Source organism: Rattus norvegicus, chromosome 2 (assembly GCF_036323735.1).
Source record: "Rattus norvegicus strain BN/NHsdMcwi chromosome 2, GRCr8, whole genome shotgun sequence".
In the NCBI taxonomy this organism is placed as follows: Eukaryota; Metazoa; Chordata; class Mammalia; order Rodentia; family Muridae; genus Rattus; species Rattus norvegicus.
In genome coordinates this window covers 71290423-71299531 of record NC_086020.1, presented here as the reverse complement: position 1 = coordinate 71299531, position 9109 = coordinate 71290423, and positions in this window count along the sequence as shown.

Genomic DNA, 9109 nt, shown 5'->3' with positions numbered 1-9109 from the left:
AAGGAAATGGTTTCAGAAGTCATTGATTTTTAAATTTTTTTATGTTCTATATATCCAATGATTTGTTTATTTATTCACTCTACAACCTTATCAGAGTCAGTCAGCTCCCTCTTCTCCTCCCTTATCCCCTTGCCCTCAGAACAGGGGGACCCACTCACCCTGGTAGATCAAGAGCTAGCAAGACTAAGCACATTCTCTACACTGAGATCAGACAAGGCAACACAGCTGAGGAAAAGTTATTCAAAGAGCCACAACAGAGCAAGAGACAGCCCTGCAAGTCCTCTTACAGATATCATTTATTTGTGTGCTTTAAAAACAAACAAACGAAAACAAAACTGTTTCTAGAATCATAGCATTGTATTATTTACCTTTGGACAAGTTATAGTAGGTTAGGCATGTGAGTTCATACACTCTGTACTCTGTAGCCACAAAGCCTTTGATTTTTCTTTTTTCTTTTTTCTTTTTTTTATTAACTTGAGTATTTCTTATATACATTTCAAGTGTTATTCCCTTTCCCGGTTTCCGGGCAAACATCCCCCTCCCCCTCCCCTTCTTTATGGGCGTTCCCCTCCCCATCCTCCCCCCTTGCCGCCCTCCCCCCAACAATCTAGTTCACTGGGGGTTCAGTCTTAGCAGGACCCAGGGCTTCCCCTTCCACTGGTGCTCTTACTAGGATATTTATTGCTACCTATGAGGTCAGAGTCCAGGGTCAGTCCATGTTTAGTCTTTAGGTAGTGGCTTAGTCCCTGGAAGCTCTGGTTGCTTGGCATTGTTGTACATATAGGGTCTTGAGCCCCTTCAAGCTTTTCCAGTTCTTTCTCTGATTCCTTCAACCGGGGTCCTATTCTCAGTTCAGTGGTTTGCTGCTGGCATACGCCTCTGTGTTTGCTGTATTCTGGCTGTGTCTCTCGGGAGAGATCTACATCCGGCTCCTGTCAGCCTGCACTTCTTTGCTTCATCCATCTTGTCTGATTGGATGACTGTATATGCATGGGCCACATGTGGGGCAGGCTCTGAATGGGTATTCCTTCTGTGTCTGTTTTTTTTTTTTTTTTTGGTTCTTTTTTTCGGAGCTGGTGACCCAACCCAGGGCCTTGTGCTTCCTAGGTAAGCGCTCTACCACTGAGCTAAATCCCCAGCCCCCTCTGTCTGTTTTAATCTTTGCCTCTCTATTCCCTGCCAAGGGTATTCTTATTCCCCTTTTAAAGAAGGAGTGAAGCATTCACATTTTGATCATCTGTCTTGAGTTTCATTTGTTCTAGGCATCTAGGGTAATTCAAGCATTTGGGCTAATAGCCACTTATCAATGAGTGCATACCATGTGTGTTTTTCTGTGATTGGGTTACCTCACTCAGGATGATATTTTCCAGTTCCGACCTTTTGCCTACGCCAGCCTCTTCCTTCTTTTTCTCCTCATCTCTGTTACTACTAACTTCAAACTTCACTATAATTTGACTACTGAATGTACTTCTTTTAAATATGTGTTGAACACAATATTACTGTTTCATTTTTGCTAATTTTAGCTCTGTTTATCCATGTTTTCATGAATCTATAGACCATTGTATGGGGCAATTTTTCTGACCAATTCAAATATCTTATTTTCCCAGATGTCAGTTTTGATCCATTAAATACATATTCATGCTATTTCAGCTGTTTTGTTGTTGTTGTTGTTGTTGTCGTTGTTAGATTTTTGCTTTTCTGTGTCTTTGGGTGTGTCATTTTTTCTTTAGGGTTTCTTTTTCATTGTTGACAACTCAAAAATCTCTGCAGAGACTTGCAGTTTAATGAAAATAATTAATTGCATCAAACCAGCTATACTAATAGAAGAAAAAGTGGGGCAGTGTCTCGATCACATGGGCACTGGGGAAATTTTTCTGAACAAAACACTAATGGCTTATGCTCTAAGATCAAGTATTGACAAATGGGACATCATAAAACTGCAAAGCTTCTGTAAGACAAAGTACATTGTCATTAGGACAAAACAGCAACCAATAGACTAGGGAAAGGTCTTTACCAATCCTCAGTCTGACAGAGGCCTAATAACCAAAATATACAAAGAACTCAAGAAGTTAGACTCCAAAGAGCCAAATCACTCTATTAAAATGGGGTACAGAGCTAAACAAAGAATTCTCAGCTGAGGAATGCTGAATGGCTGAGAAGCACCTAAAGAAATGCTCAACATTCATAGTCATCAGGGAAATGCAAATCAAAAAAACCCTGAGATTCCACCTCACACCAGTCAGAATGGCTAAGATAAAAAACTCATGACAGCAGAGTCTGGCAAGGATGTGGAGAAAGAGGATCACTCCTCCATTGTTGGTGGGATTGCAGACTGGTACAACCACTCTAGAAATCAGTCTGGAGATTCCTCAGAAAATTGGACATTTCACTACCTGAGGACCCAGCTACACCTCTCCTGGGAATATACCCAAAGATGCTCCAACATATAACAAAGACACATGCTCCACTATCTTCATAGCAACCTTATTTATAATAGCCAGAAGCTGGAAAGAACCCAGATGCCCTTCAACAGAGTAATGGATACAGAAAATGAGGTACATCAACACAATGGTGTACTACTCAGCTATCAAAAACAATGACTACATGAAATTCATGAGCAAATGTATTGAACTAGAATATATCATACTGGTGAGGTAACCCAATGACAAAATCATACACATGGTATGCAATCACTGACAAGTGGATATTAGCCCCAAAGCTCGAAATACCCAAGGAACAATCCACAGACAACATGAAGCTCAGGAAGAAGGATGACCAAAGTGAGGATGCTTCCCTCCTTCTTTAAAGGGGGAACAAAAGTATTCATAGGAGGGAATATGGAGGCAAAGTTTGGAGCAGAGAGTAAAGAACGGCCATTCAGAGCATGCCCCAAATGTGGCCCATATATATACCACCCCCAAAACTAGATAAGATTGAAACTAAGAAGTGCATGCTGTCAGGATCCAGATATAGATGTCTCCTGAGAGACAAACCAAAGCATGTCAAATACAGAGGAAAATGCTAGCACCAAACCATTGAACTGAGAATGGGACCCCCCGTTGAAGGAATTATAGAAATGATTGAAAGAGCTGAAAGGGCTTGCCACCCCATAAGAACAACAATGTCAACCAACCAGAGCTCCCAGGACTAAAACACTACCCAAAGACTGATACATGGACTGATTCATGGCTCCAACTGCATATGTAGCTGTGTTTATTGGGCACCAATGGATGGTGAAGCCTTTTTTCCTGCCAAGGTTGGACCCCTAGTGTAGGGTAATGTCAGCAGGGCAGAAAGGGAGGATGGATGGGGACAGGAACACCCTTATAGAAGAAGTGTAGGGACATTAGATAGGTGTCATATATCTGGGAAAACGGGAAAGGAAATAACATTTGTAATGTAAATAAAAAATTTCCAATAAAAGAAAAAACAAATAAGAAAATACCTATTTGCACACTTCCCTACCTCTGGACTCTGATGTGCACCAAGATCCAAATACTATTCCTTCTAGCTCAAATAAGAATTTAGCCAATGAGATCCCAAAGCTGTTGCTATTTTCTTCTTCTTCAGAATCTGATGGAAATACCTTATTCCTGAAGTTAATATATAATTGATTCACAGATTATGAAGAAACAAAGTATGTAGCTTCATCCTTACTAGCTAGCCTTCATGTTACTAGAATATTCTATGCATGCTATTCAAGGAGGAAAGTGATAATCAATCTCTCCTAACTGTGAACTCTGTGCATTAGTATTGTTTGGGCAAGATTTTCACATGGATATAATACTAGCACAAATATTATGGGGATTATTAATAATGCTCTGTTTGTATCTAAGGGTCTCCTTATGAGATGGAACCCATTCTTGAAATTTTAAATAAGGCCAAGAACCTCTGGCTACATAGTACATAGTTCATAGGGGAGAACTTAATGCTAGTATTCCACTAAGTGGATTTAGCACTTAAGTGACTAGTAATAACATATTTTTATGCCTATAAAACAGCACATATGTCAAAAGTCAGCCGACAAGTTTCTTTCAGAATATGACAACACAGAAACCCTCAGTTGGCCAATACAAAAAGAATAAGTGACATTGGAATGCCCACAGCTAAGTGGAATGAACATGATAGAAGCGATTGCTCAAGAAGCAGGGAAAGTCATGGATAAGGTGGCTGAAACATTAGCTTACATGTAATATGTCTTCAAGGAAAGAGTGTGTTTTGGACACAGCAGAGTACTTGTATATGAAATGACTGTGATTGTACTAGGTGAGAAGACTTGTATAGTCAGACAAAAATCCCAACATGAATGATGGGGAGAGTGAGAAGCAGAGTGAAATTCCATGGCCAACTGAAGAACTATTGGCATTTGATAGCAGCTGCTAAGAAAAGATGAGTAACCTGCATTTAATGATAAAAAAATAACCACTGAACTACATATTTTCTTTTCATAAGTAGGCCTTCATCTTTCTTAATTTGTAGGTATCTATAAATAGTTCTATGTCTTTTTTTTCACTGATTCTTAATATATAATTGGAAATAGGAGCTGGTTCTTCACTACTCTTAAGTGAAAAAACATTCTACGGCATTTCCTTCAAGAGGATTATTTGTCTAAAGTCAATGACAAATTACTTAGCCTACTGTAACTCACTTTGACTCTACTCTTCTTAATTAATTATGGGACTTTCTATGCTATTCACTGAAATTTTATCTAATCTCATGTTAGTATACTATCACAGACCTCCCCTTATGCTTCCTCTCAAGCCTCTCTTTTCCTTCAAGGGTCCTGTGACACTTTACCCAAAACTTTGTCCTTCTTAGAATCAACTCCTATCCTTTTGTTCTTTCCTCCAGTTTTTAAGGCTCAGCCGCATTCACATACACACCCTTCACACACACTTTATTTCTGTTATCATTTTTAATATTTTAATTATTTTTCTTGCATCATTTATTTATAATCCAAACCTTGGCCCTATTCTAGGATCCCCTCCAAGAATTGTACACTCCACCCTCCTCCCGTTTGCCCCTCAAAGGGTGCTCTCTACCCCACAACCAACCCATCCACCACCTCACACACCAACATATCCCCATCTCATCATCTTCCACATCTCTTTTCCGAGGGCATTAAGTCTTAACAGCATTAGGCTCATCCTCTTTTACTGAGACCAGACAAGGAAGTCCTCTGTTACTTTTGTGCCAGAGGCCAAGGACAAGCCCTTGTATACTCTTTGGTTAGTGGCTTACTCCCTGGGAAATCACAGGGTCCTAGGTTAGTTGTACTGTTGGTTTTCCTATAGGTTTGGAATACCCTCAGCTCCTTCAATCATTTCCCTGAATTTTCCACTGGGCTTCCCAACCTCAGTTCAAGGCTCAACTGCTAAGTATCTGCATCTGTCTTGTTCAGCTCTCAGGCAGAGTTAATTAGAGGACAGCCTGGCTAGGCTTCTGTCTGCATAACATAACAACATAACATCAGTAATAGTGTCAGGGACTGGTACTTTTAAAGGGAACATTTTTGGATACAACATTCCTGGTTTACACACATTTACACTCAGAGCTGAGATATTTGAACCTTGGCTTTTCTGGCTATAAAAGATTTGATGTTATTTTGATAGCCCCACTTTTGTATAGGAGTTCACATTATATTCAAGACACTTTTAGACAATTTCATGACTTTATATTTTTATCTTCGTGACTATGATATGTTGCAGATAATTTACTCTCTGATGATATGTATACATCGTTATAAATTCCTCCTATGAACTTGAGAACTTCATACAATTTGTCTTGATGATATACGATCCTTCCAATCCATGAACCCTTTCTGCCTATCTAAATTTAATATTCTTTACATCTACAATAGTAAGCCCTGAAAAAGTATATGTGAGTAACATTCTAGAGACCGAGAAGGTTACATTTAAGAAAAAAGCATGTGTGAGACACCGCCGGAACCTGAAGGGACCAACCGGATAAACAGTTCTCTGCACCCAAATCCCGTGGGAGGGAGAGCTAAGCCTTCAGAGAGGCAGACACGCCTGGGAAACCAGAAGAGACTGCACACTGCCCACATCTCAGACGCCAGAGGAAAACACCAAAAGCCATCTGGAACCCTGGTGCACTGAAGCTCCCAGATAGCGCAGCACAGATCTTTCTGGTTGCTGCCGCCCCAGAGAGCTCATAGGCAGCACCCCACGAGCAAACTTGAGCCTAGGAACCACAGGTAAGACCAATTTTTTTTTTTTTGCAAGTGACCTGCCGGGTGAACTCAAGACACAGGCCCACAGGAACAGCTGAAGGCCTGTAGATAGGAAAAACTACACGCCAGAAAGCAGAACACTCTGTCCCCATAACTGGCTGAAACAAAACAGGAAAACAGGTCTACAGCCCTCCTGACACACAGGCTTATAGGACAGTCTAGCCACTGTCAGAAATAGCAGAACAAAGTAACACTAGAGATAATCTGATGGTGAGAGGCAAGCACAGGAACCTAAGCAACAGAAACCAAGACTACATGGCACCATCGGAGCCCAATTCTCCCACCAAAGCAAACACGGAATATCCAAACACACCAGAAAAGCAAGATCTAGATTTAAAATCACATTTGATCATGATGCTGGAGGACTTCAAGAAAGACGTGAAGAACTCCCTTAGAGAAACACAGGAAAACATTAATAAACAAGTAGAAGCCTACAGAGAGGAATCGCAAAAATCCCTGAAAGAATTCCAGGAAATTATAAATAAACAAGTAGAAGCCCATAGAGAGGAGTCACAAAAATCCCTGAAAGAATTCCAGGAAAACACAATCAAAGAGTTGAAGGAATTGAAAATGGAAATAGAAGCAATCAAGAAAGAACACATGGAAACAACCCTGGATATAGAAAACCAAAAGAAGAGACAAGGAGCTGTAGATATGAGCTTCACCAACAGAATACAAGAGATGGAAGAGAGAATCTCAGGAGCAGAAGATGCCATAGAAATCATTGACTCAACTGTCAAAGATAATGTAAAGCAGAAAAAGCTACTGGTCCAAAACATACAGGAAATCCAGGACTCAATGAGAAGATCAAACCTAAGGATAATAGGTATAGAAGAGAGTGAAGACTCCCAGCTCAAAGGACCAGTAAATACCTTCAACAAAATCATAGAAGAAAACTTCCCTAACGTAAAAAAAGAGATACCCATAGGCATACAAGAAGCCTACAGAACTCCAAATAGATTGGACCAGAAAAGAAACACCTCCCGTCACATAATAGTCAAAACACCAAACGCACAAAATAAAGAAAGAATATTAAAAGCAGTAGGGAAAAAGGTCAAGTAACATGTAAAGGCAGACCTATCAGAATCACACCAGACTTCTCGCCAAAAACTATGAAGGCCAGAAGATCCTGGACTGATGTCATACAGACCCTAAGAGAACACAAATGCCAGCCCAGGTTACTGTATCCTGCAAAACTCTCAATTAACATAGATGGAGAAACCAAGATATTCCATGACAAAACCAAATTTACACAATATCTTTCTGCAAATCCAGCACTACAAAGGATAATAAAGGGTAAAGCCCAACATAAGGAGGCAAGCTATACCCTAGAAGAAGCAAGAAACTAATCGTCTTGGCAACGAAACAAAGAGAAGAAAAGCACACAAATATAACCTCATATCCAAATATGAATATAACAGGAAGCAATAATCAGTATTCCTTAATATCTCTCAACATCAATGGCCTCAACTCCCCAATAAAAAGACATAGATTAACAAACTGGATACGCAACGAGGACCCTGCATTCTGCTGCCTACAGGAAACACACCTCAGAGACAAAGACAGACACTACCTCAGAGTGAAAGGCTGGAAAACAACTTTCCAAGCAAATGGTCAGAAGAAGAAAGCTGGAGTAGCCATTCTCTGAGTTCCTGTTTTTTTTTAACTTGAGTATTTCTTATATACATTTCAAGTGTTATTCCCTTTCCCGGTTTCCAGGCAAACATCCCCCTCCCCCCTCCCCTTCCTTATGGGTGTTCCCCTCCCAACCCTCCCCCCATTGCCGCCCTCCCCCCATAGTCTAGTTCACTGGGGGTTCAGTCTTAGCAGGACCCAGGGCTTCCCCTTCCACTGGTGCTCTTACTAGGCTATTCATTGCTACCTATGAGGTCAGAGTCCAGGGTCAGTCCATGCATAGCCTTTGGATAGTGGCTTAGTCCCTGGAAGCTCTGGTTGCTTGTCATTGTTGTTCATATGGGGTCTCAAGCTCCTTCAAGCTCTTCCAGTCCTTTCTCTGATTCCTTCAATGGGGGTCCTATTCTTAGTTCAGTGGTTTGCTGCTGGCATTCGCCTCTATATTTGCTGTATTCTGGCTGTGTCTCTCAGGAGAGATCTACATCCAGGATCCTGTCGGCCTGCACTTCTTTGCTTCATCCATCTTGTCTAATTGGGTGGCTGTATATGTATGGGCCACATATGGGGCAGGCTCTGAATGGGTGTTCCTTCTGCCTCTGTTTTAATCTTTGCCTCTCTATTCCCTGCCAAGGGTATTCTTGTTCCCCTTTTAAAGAAGGAGTGAAGCTTTCACATTTTGATCATCCGTTTTGAGTTTCATGTGTTCTGTACATCTAGGGTAATTCAAGCATTTGGACTAATAGCCACTTATCAATGAGTGCATACCATGTGTGTTTTTCAGTCATTGGGTGCCTCACTCAGGATGGTATTTTCCAGTTCCAACCATTTGCCTATGAATTTCAAAAAGTCATTGTTATTGATAGATGAGTAATATTCTATTGTGTAGATGTACCACATTTTCTGTATCCATTCCTCTGTTGAAGGGCATCTGGGTTCTTTCCAGCTTCTAGCTAATATAAATAAGGCTGCTATGAACATAGTGGAGCACGTGTCTTTTTTATATGTTGGGGCATCTTTTGTGTATACGCCCAAGAGAGGTATAGCTGGATCCTCAGGCAGTTCAATGTCCAATTTTCTGAGGATCCTCCAGACTGATTTCCAGAATGGTTGTACCAGTCTGCAATCCCACCAACAATGGAGGAATGATCCTCTTCTCCACATCCTTGCCAGCATTTACTATCACCTGAGTTTTTGATCTTAGCCATTCTCACTGGTGTGAGG